This window comes from Protopterus annectens, chromosome 8.part0 (assembly GCF_019279795.1).
Source record: "Protopterus annectens isolate FY-2018-M chromosome 8.part0, PAN1.0, whole genome shotgun sequence".
NCBI lineage: Eukaryota > Metazoa > Chordata > Ceratodontiformes > Protopteridae > Protopterus > Protopterus annectens.
Window position 1 is genome coordinate 973829830 of NC_056741.1, and position 15491 is coordinate 973845320.

The following is a 15491-nucleotide window of genomic DNA, read 5'->3' on the forward strand; positions in this document are numbered from 1 at the left end:
TGTTGATTATGGTAATGAGGTTGAAGTCTCTGGAGCATGTGGTGCAGAGGGATTGGGATTTCTTTAAATACAGCATTTCTAACAGAGCTGGGTCAGATATGGCTTTGTAAGTCAAGCAGAGATCACCTCTTAGTAGATGATATGATCACCTCTTAGTAGATGATATGAGACACAGAATAGCTAGATAGCTTGAGTCTGTCAGTGTAGGACGTGTTTAAGACCTAGGATCCTCTTTGTGAGGTACTTTTGTGGCCTTTCCAGTTGTTGCATGTGTCTAGTGAGGTACATGCCAAATGGGACATTATACTCAATGACTGGCCTAATGAGGGAAGAGTAGAGAGAGGTGATGACCTCTTTCTTCCTGGATGCAAAACCCTTAGTAATGAGTTGTGCCACATAGAAGAACTTTCTGACCACAGTGGCAATGTGGTGGTCAAAGGAGAGGTTGCTGTCAATCTGTGTCCACAGATCTCTTATAGCACCTTCTGTGTTCATTGGGCTCCCATCGATGTGGTAATTAGTGGGAACTGAGTTTTTACCAAAGGGGATGACAAAGCATTTTTTGGCATTAAGCTTAAAGCCATGGTTTCAACACCCATTATTGGTCTCAGTGAGGCCTTTCTGTAAGATGTCTACATCACTTGGGGAGTTAATAATGGCTACCAGCTTGCAGTCATCTGCGAACTTGGTCAGCCAGAGTCCCTTCGTGTTGCCCTGGACTTGAGAAGTAGATGCCAAACAGGAGAGGACCCAGGACCAATCCCCGTGTGACTCCACTCATGACTGATTGGCAGTCTGACTTGTAGTCCGCTACTTTCACACTGTGGGTTCTATCTGTGAGTCAATTTGCAACTCACCTAGTGATATAGGGGTTGATGCCTAGTTTGGTGAGTTTATCAATAATTCTTGAGTGGGGAATGGTATCAAAGGCCTTGGCCAGATTATAGTAGGCTGTATGAACTGCCTTGCCCTCATCCACAGCTCTGGTGACTGACTCAAAGAAGTCAACCAGATTGAGCAGGCATGATCGACCTTTCACAAAATCAAATTGAGTGGGATCTAGAGTTTGGAGATTCCCTATACCCATGTTTATTAGGTCCATGATGATGCACTCCGTAGCCTTACATATCAGACTTGGTAGGCTAATGTAGGGGTGATAATTCTCATTGAATTTGCCATTCGATGGGGACAAAGCTGGAGGTGAGGCTGTGATTGAACAGGGCACACAGATGTGGTGCCAGTTTACTTTGTAGTTCATGTAGAACACATCCAGAGATATTGTTGGGTCCCATGGAAGCTGTATTCTTGGCCTTGGACAATGCAGCTTTAACTTGTGCTGCAATAATGCTGGGTGCCTGGCATTCCACTGGTATTGTGATTGGTCCTTTGGGGGGGAGGGGTAAAGTTGGCACTGAATCTGTCGGCCAGTATGTTGGCAATATCTGTTGGGTCAGTATAGGAGGTACCATTGTACAGTAACTCAGAGCAAACCTAGGTATTGCCATGGAGATTCTTGATATAACTATAGAAGGCTTTGTGGTTGATTTCAGTGTCTTCTGCAATTCTGCCTTCATAGCTGGGTTTAGAGGTTTTGATGAGGGATCTCAAATTTTTGTTGAGGCTAATAAGGAAGTTTTTCCAGTCTTGGGACTTCACCTTTTTCTGCAACAGTTTCTTGCTTCTATTGTAGAGTTTATTAATGGCAGGGGAGCACCAGATTGGCTTCCTTTTTTTGGAGGAGAGCATCTTGGTTCTGTTAGGTATGACTTGTTCCATGCATTTATAGACGTGTTCGTACAGTGCATTGGTGTATGATTCAGCAGTCATGCATCTATTTTCCATTGACATGGGTGACGTGACATTAGCCACCTCTGTTTTTAGGAGCCCAGAGTCAGCTTTGGAGAAGTTTTTATGGTGGTTACCTCTGCCGGGGGTGTGAGTGAGATGTGGATTTCCATGGTGATTAGTTTGTGGTCGGCTCTAACCAGGGAGGAATTGACTATTGGTGTAAAGCAACAGTTGCCCATGTTAGTAATAACCAGGTCAAGGATGTTGCTTCCTCTAGTGGGGTAAGAATGAGCTGGTCCAAGGCATTGGAACTGATGAATTCCAGGAAGCGTTGGGCCAATGTATTGGTGCATGAGTAGTTTTTCCAGTTGCTGGAGGTGTAGTTGAAGTCACCTAATATGAGAGTGCTGGGTTGGACCCTGGTAGTTTCCAGGGTGCTTACGAATGTGGAGTGAGAGTCTTGGGACATGGTTGGGGACTTATAGTAGGATACGACCTGAATCACCATCTTACCCACTGTTAGTTGTACCTGAAGTATCTCAGATGCGTTATGCTGGGCTACTAGTCTGGAGGTGTGCATAGCTTTTATGAATATGGAGACACCATCACCTCTGGAGCTTTGATCTATGTTCTGGAGCCAAAAGGTGTGGAATGAGTTATAGCCTGGTAGTGCAGGGGTGCTTTCTGCTGCTTTAAACCAGGTCTCCGTTACAGCACAAATGTCAATGTTCTCTATTTTGAGAAGTGCTTCGAGCAAGTGCATCCTGAGATTTAGATTTTTAGTGTTGAGCATCATGACCCACAGATTGCATTTATTTATAGCTGTTACTGTGGTAATTTGGTCTTTGGAACATCGCTTAAAAAAGGCACTATAGGGGTGGCAAGAGCCTTAGCCAGTATCCGGAAACCCAGGGATGACAGATGCAGGCCATTTCTGCCAGAGCATCGAGTTCTGTCAATCATGTCATCCCAAGCAGATAGATACTGGATCACCTTAGAATGACACTAGAAACTTAGCCAATTGTTGAAGTCAATAATTTTCTACTTGTACTGCGGTATCATTCTGGGTGATGGTAGGATGCTGCTCAAGGCTAGGGCCACACCTGCCTGGGCCACATAATCCAAGATCTCCTCCATGTCTCTTTTCATGTAGTCCAGGGAGGTACATCGCAGGTCATTCACACCCACATGGGCAGTGACAGAGTCATACTTGTACTTGTTGTGGAATGACCTGAGTGCATGAGTTATGTGTTGGATTCTGGCACCTGAGAGACAGCTGACTGTTACTTTCTCTTTATTTAACCTAATGAGTGGGACATCAGTATGCCTCATTATCGAGTCACCTATGATTAGTGTATTGGGCAAGCTGTTTTGCCTTAAGGGCTTAGGTTGAGGGACACACTGTGTGGGTGAGCTATGTGTCTTGTGGTTTGTGCTGTGTTGTGGTGGTTGAGTGCATTTCTGCCTTGGAGGTCTCTGCTGTTTGGGTAGATTTCTATTCATTGCCTCCGCGAAGGTAGGTGTGTGGTTTGTGTTTTTATATGAGAGCTGTGATGGTGGGAGTTCTGGAGGGCTATGTGTTGCATGTGGTGTAGTGCAGGTATCAACCTTCTTCTCTTGACCAACTGTTCTGGTCTTGGCTTGAGAGTGCATGGCTTCCAGTTTGGATATATAAGTGCATCTCTCACAAGTCTGAGTGTTGGAAGGTAAGAGGAGAGGGTTGTCTGTGTACATGAGGCAGTTACTATACTGCCTCAGAATGCCCAAATTCACCAGGTTAATAGGAGATAGCACAGGGAACTGACCTTTAGGCATGCCAGGAGGGTTGGTCAGTATTACTAAGTACTGAAGCTGTTTACTTATATAGTCCTTTTACATGAAAAATGTCACTCAAGGTGTCTGAGTCTATACAGAGCACCGCTAAGCACTTCAGGGGAAACTAATATGTAGACCCGGAAAATTTAAGAATGAAGTATTTAGGCAGATATTCTGAAGATAGAAAAAAATCAAGCAGTACTTACTGACAAATAAAGAATCAACTTGTCAAGAATGATGAAAAGAGGGGAGTCGCATGAATGGCTACTGCCTGGCTACTACTAATGCTGGTCTCAGCACAGCTTCACTCTGTTAGGATACAATCATCAATCTCTCACCAGAAGCAAAATATTAGCATCAATCCCAAGAAGAGAAGCAGGCCACGGCCTGTTTGGTGATCCACAGTCTTGTCCCAGATGATGCAAGGGTCTGCAGGCTTGTAGCCTTTTTCTAGTTGCATCTAGTTGTATCTAGTATGCAACTGTTTTCCAAGTGAGATATAGGTGATAATCATAGACAAAGGGCCAAGGAACATCAGGTATCCAGTATGCAACTGTTTTTCAAGTGAGATATAGGTGATAATCATAGACAAAGGCCCAAGGAACATCTAGTATGCAACTGAGAATCACAGTAAAGCAGCTAGAAAGCTTTAAGCTGCATCTTAAATGTTCTATAAGCTGTCTATTCTTTTGGGCAAAATAAACTTTTTTCCAAACCTTAGCCATAGTACGCAAAGCTTTTGTGTCCCTTTTTCGCACTAATATGACAGATTTCATTATTATATGCACTGGTGAACCAGTTGTCTTCTTGGGAACTTTTGGTCACATAGATTTACAAGATTTCTTTGCCTGTCATACTCGTTTTGCATTGGGAACAAGTAGATATACTAGAAACTGAGAAAAGCATTGATCGGTCTAAGGTGGTTGTTACATTATTGTTACTAGGATTAGACAGCATCAATAGCAAGCATATGAATTTTGAGATACTGTATAGTGCTTTAGTCTTTCTGAATAGAATGTTCAGGTGGTCTGTAAAAACTGGACTACCTTAAAAGAATATAACATGTAAAATGCTATGCAGAACAGGTAAGCAAATTAGTGAGAACAGTGTAACGTATATAATTCCTTTTCTGTATGATCCACAGCTCTTTGTCATATTGGCATTTTAATAATCACATCATAAACAGAAGGACCACTTGAAGGTTTGCCCCGATCCACACCCATAAGTCTCATAATACTTGTTTTTTTCCCTTAAGGCTGAATAGTAAATTATATTTACATGCCAGTGACCTTCAGACTGGGAGAAATCAATCCAGCATTTAGCTGAACATTACAGTCTTGGACCAAGAGCTAAACTAAACTGTCTATGTACTATGTGGTATTGTTTTTACAATGGTATCTACATAGACAATTTATAAAAATGAGAAAGGGACAGAAAATGGACATCGTGGGATAGTTTCTTTCATGTATTCTGGGCTGTGGTGTAGTTCCTGTGTTGTCCATTACCTTACTTGGATAGAAGGAAGTTTCTTTGCTCACCAGTGGGAGTGGGGAGCCTTGAGCAGCCTACCTGTCCCTGTAGGAAATGACCTCAGCACAAGAGCTGTAGTAATTGGTTGTTTTGGACCATTTCTAGCTCTTTTGAAGTTCCCTGTTTAAAATCCGCGTTTGCACGGCTTTGCACGGTTGTGCGCATAGCGCAGCGCCGGTTAAACTAGGTTAAACTTCTTCTGGCTCCGCCAAGTCTGCTCTTCAAATTTTCCCTTAAGGAAGCTCTACTCTTAGTATAATCAGACTACTCGCTATATTATAAGCCTAGCACTTGTTCTCAAAACTTCTCTACTAAGTAAGCACTCTCATACTAAGTAAGCACTACATCCACCTACCACCCCTGTGAATATCCACTTCCCTTAAAGGCACAGCACTCCCTTATACTGTTCTAGCATGTCAAGTGGTAGATTACTGGCGTCCTCTCCAGTTCAGCTGGTTAATCTGGGTATCTTGAGACAATGCTACAATTGTCTCATGTACACATACAACCCTCTCCTCCTCCCAACAAACACAAATACATGTGAGAGATGCAACTATATAGCCAAACTGGAGGCTGAACTCTCTCAACAGGGCTGGCATGACCAGACAGGAGAAGATGGTAACCACACACACAACAAACCCAGTCCCACATAAACCTACCACAACTGCAAACCAAACACATAAAAACACAAAGACATACTCAGAGGCTCTAATAAAAAACTTACCAAAACAACAGAGGCTCCCAAAGCAGACATCCAAAAATCCACCACCTCAAAACAAAACACATGCAACACATACTTCAATAAATCAGTGTGTCAATCAATCACAGCCCTTAAGGCCAAACACCATGCCTGATACACTAGTAATAGATGACTCTATAGTCAGACACACTGATGTCCCACTTAGCAGGCTGAACAAGGAGAGGGTGACTGTGAGCTGCCTATCGGGAGCTAGGATCTGCCACATAACACACGCACTCAGGTCACTTCAAAGCAAGTACAAATATGACTCCGTCATTGTCCATGCTGGCTTGAATGACCTGAGACGTACCTCCCTGGACTACATGAAAAGAGACATAGAGGAGTTCTCTGATTATGTAGCCCAGGCTGGTATGACCCTGACCCTGAGCAGCATCTTGCCCTCACCAAGAATGATGCCACAATACAAAGACAAGATGATCAGCTTTAATAATTGGCTCAAGTACTGGTGTCATTCTAAGGGGATCCAATGTCTGTCTGCCTGGGATGACATGTTGGACAAGCCACGCTGTTTCGCAAGGGACGGCTTGCACCTGTCACCACTGGGCTTCCAGATATTGGCTAAGGCTCTTTCCACCCCCATAGTGCCTTTTTTAGGCAAGGCTCAAAAGACAAACCCACCTCCTTAGAAAACAAAAATGGAAAAAAACTAAGGGTAATGCTGCTCAACGTCAGAAGTCTAAATCTCAAGATGCAGGCACTCGATGCACTCCTCAGTATGGAGAACATCGACGTCTGTGCAGTAACTGAAACCTGGTTCAAGACTCCTGAGAGCACCCCAGCGCTACCAGGCTATACCTCGTATCATGCTTTTCGGCCCCAAAACCCGGGCTGAACCACAAAGGGAGGGGGAGTGTCCATATTCATCAAGGGCACCCACACCTCCAGGTTAGTAGCAACAAATGAAGCATCGGAGACCATACAGGTGCAACTAACCATAGGCAAAACTGCTATACAACTGGTAGCATGTTACAGACCACCCTCCCAATCTCAGGAACCCCACTCAGCCTTCCTGAAGACATTGGAGGATATGAATGTATCACAAAATACCATCATACTGGGAGACTTCAACTACCCTAACATAGATTGGGTACATTATTCTAGCCCTAACACCCTAGCCCAAAGGTTCCTGGAATTCATAAATTCAAATGCACTGGAACAACTAGTCACCTCTCCCACTAGGGGAGATAATATACTAGACCTGATCATCATAAACATGGGGACAAAATGCTCCACACTGGAGGAATACCCCTCACTAGTGAGATCTGACCACAAACTAATCACCCTGGATATACATATCCCACCTCCACCCCCAGCACAAAAGACCACAGTGAAAAACTTCTCAAAAGCAGACTTCACTCTTCTTAAGACTGAGATGGTATCCTTTAAGCCCACTGGGCCAGTGGATACCACATCCCACAATGCTGAATCCTTCACAAATGCTTTCTATGGACATCTCCAAGAATGCATGGATCATGCAATCCCAAATAAATCCAAGTCCCTCTCCACCAAAGGCAAGCGTCCTGTCTGGTGGACCTCAGCCATTAACAAACTGTATAACAAAAGAAGGAAGCTACTGCACGACAGAGCAAAATCCCATAAAGGGAAGACATCTCTGATCAACAATAGCAGAAAACTACGTTCTCTCATAAAAACATCCAAGGCCAACTTTGAGAGAAAAATCGCAAAGGACACTAAAGATAACCACAAAGCCTTCTTCAGCTATGTTAGAAACCTGGGCGGAAACCCTCAGATATGCTCAGAGTTAGCTCACAACAACAAAAAATACACTGAACCCACAGATATTGCCAACATTCTGGCTGACAGGTTCAGTGCAAATTTCTCCCCTCCCTCACCCCCAAAAGAAGAAATACTTATCCCAGCTGAATGTAATCTCCCTGTCATCTCAGATGTCCAGGTGAGAGCCGCCCTCAGCAAAGCTAAAAACACAGCATCAATGGAACCTGACGGTATCCTGGGTTGCGTGCTACGTGAACTCCAAGAGGAGCTAAACCCGCACATAAAAATGCTATTTAACCTTAGCCTTACTACAGGATATGTACCCGAACACTGGCGTACAGCAACAGTGGTCCCACTCCACAAAGGGGGTACCTCTACAGACCCTGGGAACTACTGCCCCATAAGCTTAACCAGCCTGGTCTGCAAAGCTATGGAAAGAATCATTATGGAACTCATAAACAAAGACATTGGGGACCTACAGACACTTGACCCCACCCAGTTCGGCTTTGTAAAGGGCATATCCTGCCTTTTGAACCTGGTTGACTTTTTCGAAACAGTCACTAGAGCCATTGACGAGGGCAAAACAGTCCATACAGCCTACCTGGACTTGGCTAAGGCCTTCAACACAATACCCCTCTCAGGCATCATAGATAAGCTCAACAGCTTAAATGTAAACCTTTATGTCACTAGATGGGTTGCAAACTGGCTAAAGGACAGAACCCATAAAGTTAAAATCACTGGAGCAATGTCAGACTCAAAGCCAGTCACAAGTGGTGTCCCACAGGGATCTGTCCTGGGACCCCTCTTGTTCGGCATTTATTTCTCAGATGTTAAAGCAAACATGGGAGGGTTGTGGCTGACAAAGTTTGCAGATGATTGCAAACTAGGTGCCATAGTCGACACACCAGCGGACACATACATCCTACAAAAAGGCCTCACAGAAATGGACAACTGGTGCCGGAGTCATGGCCTTAAACTAAATGCCAAAAAATGTATAGTCATCCCCTTTGGGAAAAACAAAGTACCCACAAATTATCACATAGACAGCAACCCATTGAGTACGGAAAAAGTAATCAGAGACCTAGGGACCCAAGTCGACAGCGACCTCTCATTTGACACCCACATTGCCAAAGTGGTTAGAAAGACATTCTACCTTGCACACCTTATCATGAAGGGATTCACATCCAGATCCAAGGATGTCATTGTACCCCTATACTCCTCCCTCATCAGACCCATGATTGAGTACAATGCCCCATTTGGTATGTACCTCACCCGGCATTTGCAACAGCTGGAGAGACCACAAAAGTACCTCACCAAGAGGTTCAAGCGTCTCCAACATATGTCTTATTCTGCCAGACTAAAGAAACTCCAGCTCTATTCAGTAGCATACCGCCTGCTCAGAGGTGATCTCTGCCTGACATACAAGGCCATGTCTAATCAGGAACTGATGGACATGCTCCACCTCAAAAAAATCCAAATCCATCAGAACCACGAGAGTGAAAGACTTAAACCTCGGCACAAGTATGAATAGGACATGCTGGAGGGATAGATTCATAACCCAGAGGCTTCCCATGCTCTGGAACAAGATCCCAGTTCATGTTAGGCAGAGCCCCTCACTGACTCTCTTCAAGAGAAATCTTGATGAGTGGATGGGAGATCGTAAGTTTACCCCAGGGGTCATATCTGTGTCACTACTAGACAGGGGCACAGTAAACTAATTATATTATATAAGGGGACCTTCACTGTGTCACTACTAGACAGAGGCACAGTATTCTAAATCTATTCTGTGCATTTTTGTACCATTTCATGGGGTGGCGAAAGCCACATCACTATGGCTAGGCTTACAAATGCCCCAGGGCAGATAGCCTAGTACTAAACTATGAAACTATGAAACTATAAAACATACTAGAGTCATATTGTAACCATTTCCTTGCAGTGCATTTTTTATTTGTTAAATCATATAGGGATGTATGGTAGTCAGTTCAGCTTAAACAAAGTTTTACTGTGCCAAAAAAAGATGATTTGCTTATATAGTAGAATTATCTTTGGCCAGCATTGTCCAAAATATAAGCGCTGATGCAAGGATTTCTATGTTTTAATTCCTATAATTGTTTGTCAGTAAAGCCTAATGAGACTGCTCAGATATATTGAATCACAACAGTCCCTGAGATGTGTCCTCTATCCACTACCTATGACCACCTATATTTAAACTATAACAAACTTTTGTGTGCATCAAAAGCTTTTATATCTGCTCTGCATTTAGAACTCTATTCTTGGAAAACTTTTTTTATAGCAGAATAATGCCGATGTGGTGAAAACTATTCGTTCTGCTGCAATGTTTATCTTCAGTATAGCTGACTCATGTTGTTTACATCTAAGTATACAAGCACTTTAAGACTGTTCTACCTAACTGCATTTTCCAGTTCATTGTACATAGTTTTCTCATTTATAATTCATACTCATAGAAACATCCCCCGACATTTCCTTACAGCCTCTTCTCCTCCTCCTCCTTGTAATCTAGCCAATGCCTGCCATTTTGTCTTCAGTAAATAGCTTTATAGTTACTTTATTTGTGTTGATTTGCTATTTTTGATTTAGCTGAATGTACAGATATGAGCATGTGTAAAATATATTTTCAGAATTCTTACATGAAATCCTTTGGTACTTGACAACTGCCAGTAGTCTGAAATGATTGAAAAGTTTACACTACAGTCTAACAATAATGCCAAATTTTAATTGTGATTGATATGTGGTGTAACTACTAAACTGCTATTGTTTTTATTTTTAAGTATAAATGTACTATTTAAATGTAAGAGCGCAAGTCTTTACTACTGAGACTTTCTGGTCAGTAGATAAAAATACCAAATGGGAAACAACAAAATAAATATTTTAATACAGAATATCAGCTGTGCTCCATTTAGCTAAAGCAAGATCTTTGAAAATATACAACTGAAAAGTCTGAAAGTTTGCAGTCTTCCTGGAAATAATTCAAGTTTCAGAATTAAAAGGGTTTTAGAAAAGCCCTGGAAATAGCTCCTAAAGTCTACGTTTTGCTTACGAGTTGTAGTACTCCCTGTCTATGTCTGGTAAGACAAGTGCCTGTGATGCCTTTTTGTGTTAATCCATGCTGAGTTTCATACCTCCATAAGTCCAAATAATCCAAGAGTGAAGCAAGCATGATTTTTTTTCATTTTATTTTCAAAGCCGACTAAAATGTTTCTAAACCAATCAACTTCATCTCCCTTTCACAGACATATGACCTTATACAAACCAGTGCAATCCTTTTCTTTATACAGATGAAAGAATCATGGCTGACGGCAGAATCATGTACTCTATACAGAACATTCTGTTGTCCATTGATAATATAAATAGATGAATCAGGATATGTATTTAGCTACAACTTCAGAATGTCATACTTTGAAATTATCCTGAAATGAAAATAAAAGCCTAATCAATAGTTTATTGTGGTCTGCACAGGGCTAGTTGGTCTCAGCTGTCCAGAGTTTCACCGAATGTAAAGATTTTTGGTTCTTATTTTTCATCTGTTCCTCATAAAATTTGTGGTTTTGTAACAGAGCATTGAGGAGTGAAGTCACTAAATAATGACAAGTCATTCAAGTTTAAATTTCATATCTTCCAAAAATGCATGCTAATGCAATGTTTAAAATCTGTCCCTATGTCTGGTCCTCTGTATCATCATTATTTTTGACTTTGTACAGATTTCTTGTGGTAAGAGGTTAAGAGCTGTGGTTGGTCTCCACAGTTGATGAAAGTACATAGAAGGTAAAATTAACATTGAATATTTTTAATAAATCACTTCAGTATCTTCAGGTGTCCAACTGCTATTCAGTATCATGATGCAAGGATTTTAGAATTGACTTTTTAAGAAGTAAGACACTTTTAAATGAGATCAAGACACCAACAAATCTGTGGCTTGGAGCTGTATGGTGTAGTGTCTGTTGACTACAGCAGTTCTTTATTTTCATTAGATCCCGGGTTCCTTGTATGACTATTCCATGGACCCTTTATTACAGTTACACTCGGTGCATACTCTTTACTTAAATGCTTAGCTGCTTGGAAGACATTATGTACCATTAAGTTTAGATGGCATATTTATTTCGAATAGTTAGTAAAGTTTAAAAGTATCTCATTCAACACCGGAACTGACAGGATAGATGACTAATCAGTGTTGGCCATGAATGTAATAATGTTACTGCTTTTTATAGCAGTGTTCATACTCGCTACAATGTTTTCTTATTACTGTAGTATTTCCTGTTAGTAAAATGTTTCAGATGATTCTGTTTGTAACTTCAGGGCTGAGCCTTAAATTCTTCAGGTGGATCAAAGCTCTAGCCCAGTAAAAAAAAAAATAAAGTAAATAAAATTTCAGAAGGGACATTTCAGTTACAGCACTGTTTGATATTACCTGTATAATCAGAGTTGCAGAAAATGGGGAAAAAGAAGTAAAAATCTCTGACCAAAATAAAGACACAGACCAAGTTGTTCAATGTGAATATAGAAATTAAATTGATAAATAGCAGACCTTAAGTAAGTCCTAAAACTAAAATTAGTATTTTAGTTATGCTTGACTGAGCATTTACCAGTGATGTTCATATATATCAGAATAAGGTAAACTAAGGGCTGAACTGCCATTTTTGGTGATTGATTATACCCAATCTGCAAAAGGATTAATCACAAAGTCTGATTCATAGCAAAGGTGTTTACTGCCTTAATCCAGCTGTGACAACATGAGTTAACTATGAATTTTTTTCTTATCAACAAGGACATTTTCCTACATTTACTCATCCTAAATTAAATGTTTAGCTGTTATAGTGCTATGTTGTTCTTCTTTCGGCTTTTCCTGGTAAGAGGTCGCCACAGCGGAACTCTGGTCTGCTAATGATTGGCAGTAGATTTTTATGGTGCCAAGGTGCCAGCCCGATGCCCAACCTTCAACAAAGGCATGCCCATTCACGCATGTCTTTCGAACGCCACTTGACTGCGGCGAGGACATGCAGACTTCACACAGAAGGTGCTCCAGCCGAGAATCGAATGGGAAAACCTCTTGCTGTGAGGCGATAACGCTACCGCTGCACCACTGCGGCTTCGCTAGATTTTATAGTGCTATAGAAGCCTGAAAAAAGATAGACTGTCAGTATTACTGTATGTCAATATGAGCATTCCACTCAGAAAATGCTGTAGTAATCAAAAATAACTATAGGGTTTGGCAAGCTATCAAATTTTGACCTGAAATTTATAAATCAGAAGTTTTCTAAATTTTTAAACCATTCTTATATAGTGGTTATATCCACTGCACTTCATAATTCTAAATAAATTAATCCTGAAGTCATGCAACCTCAGGGAAGGGGGATCAGAAATGGTATTTTTAAAATTTGAGAACTTGTGATTTTTACCTACAACATTCTGATATGGCTGCTCTTTGGTTCAGAAAATATATGCATTAAATATGCATTAAAAATTTGTCTATTTAACTCATTTTTTATGAAATCTCTTCTTCTTAAGCAGAAGTGGTAGTCATAGTATGTCAGATACTACTAAAATTAGATGTTTTGTTAAAGGAGTTGCCACTCATTGGTTTCTTCATCTGAGTTATAGTTTCTGAAGTGGTTGTGTTCATAATCTGAGAATCTGGTATATATAGCTTCCTCATAAAAAGAGGGGTTTCAGATGTCTTGCCACATTAGGTTTTGTTTTGTAGCTTTTACTCCAATACTTCTCCGTTTTAGGGAATAGCTTTCAGTTGGTCATACAGATGTCTCTAAACAACTGTATTTATATCCAGTATTTTATTCCTTACCAGCAGTAGGACATAATCTGCAGGTACCTGGCCACCGCTGATACTTTTCTATATTATATGTTCTTTTCCATTGTGAGAGAAGTGATTATTCATTATGTAGTGTTAGCTTCCATACAATGGTTTAACATCCAGAAAAAACATTGTACCTCAGTATAAGTTAGGTAAGTCAATCAAAACCTTTTCAAATTTTTATTTATTGGCTACAACAAAGTGGTAAGTAATAATGATCTTATATTATCATTTTAAGATATCATAGTCATTTTCAGCAACAGGCTTAAACTTAAATTATGCTAATTTAAGGGTAGAGAATTGTTATATAAAGTTGCTAGTACAGTTCATTCCTAAATTTTTTCATAAAGAAATATTCATATTAAGAGGAAGAAAGTTAAAATGAATGAGGGATGTAAGTGTTATCTTCCTTGTTGTACAAGGCATTTCTATCCTGTGAAGAATGCATGGGGTGCAGTTTCTTATAATGATCTCTGTAGTTACATAAGCACCAAAATATTGCTCCCCATAGATACTGGCAACCCCTAGTGAAGATGAGGGTGCTTTTTGAAATACCAATTCCCATAATCCAAGGAATGGCTGAAAATAATGCCCAAAATCTACAATTGGAGGGGACAAGTGCCCCTGCACAACCCCATAGGGGAGGCAAGCCCCCTATATCCTCCAAACAAGTATCTATATCTATATCTATATCTATATCTATATATATATATATATATATATATATATATAAGATATATATATATATATATATATATATATATATATATACCAAATGCAGGATTCCACCCATTTAAAGAAGGGTGAAACCTCCCAAAAAAGAAATGAATCATTTCTGGCCTACAGTTAGCAATCACACCGCCAATGATGTCCTATGGAAAACAGTGATCTCTTTTTTTTTCATTGGGCTAGTGAAGCTTGGGGAATATCACCTGTAGTAGAGCCAAGTCAAGAAATGTAGATGTTATGAATCTCTGTGAAATAAAAATTTGTAAGATTTTTTTTTCTCATTTTTTTCCAAGAACAAAGTTCTTGATATTTTTTGGATACCATGCTAGTATGGTCCAAGCTTTTACCTGGTAATAATGTATGTTTCTAAAATTCTGCCTATTATTTTTATAAGTTTTCTCTGGCATTTAAAATAGTTTTAAGAAGATGGCGTATCTTAAGCTGGTGTTTAAACCTTGATAAGTGCACATCTCACCCTTTGTGTTCCTCGGCATGCATGTCAGCTCATTTTGTTACTCATGAAGAATGTAGGTACCATTTCAGTCACTTAAAAGACTGACCTGTCAATCATCAGAGTAGCAGTCAACCCACTAAAACCCATATCCAGCCTTGCATTATCCACCTAGTCTTCAGCAAAGACTTATTTTACTAATGGCCTCTGAATTTTGATTTGAGTGTTTGGGGTTTCTGACCTAGTCCATTGACATGCTTATTTACTCTATAAATGCTTAATAATATTATTTGTGTGACTGTATATGAAGTGCAGTTCTCCTTCAGTGTTGCAAATTAATTTTCATTGCACCACTGTAATCAGTGCTAATGATTTTTTTTTTTCTGTTAACATGCACTTTGGGTTTCTTCAAGCTAGGGATACATACAAAACAGCTTGAGTAAACCACATACCCAAAAAGAAGAGTTCATTTCAATTATATCTGGTAAAGCCTATGTACCCATTTCATTTTCATTCTACATGAAATATTCTTCAAAGTTCAGAATATGATAGCTATTAAACAGATAAGAAATGTTATGAGACCACCTAAAATAATATATAGCTGTCATAAATAAGGATTTTAATCATGATATTTAGAATTCTAACTGTAAATCAAGAATTCCAGGTATAGCAGAAGAGGACACAATGTGTATTTCCCTGAACAATATAATCCTATGGGAGAGCAGCAGAATCTTAATTTGACAGAAATTCAGAGTGAATTAGCAAACAGTATTGTAAACAGCATATGCTATATCTTTAAGGCAAAACCTTTGTACATCAAAATGTTCAGCCTCAGACTATAAATCATTTATTTC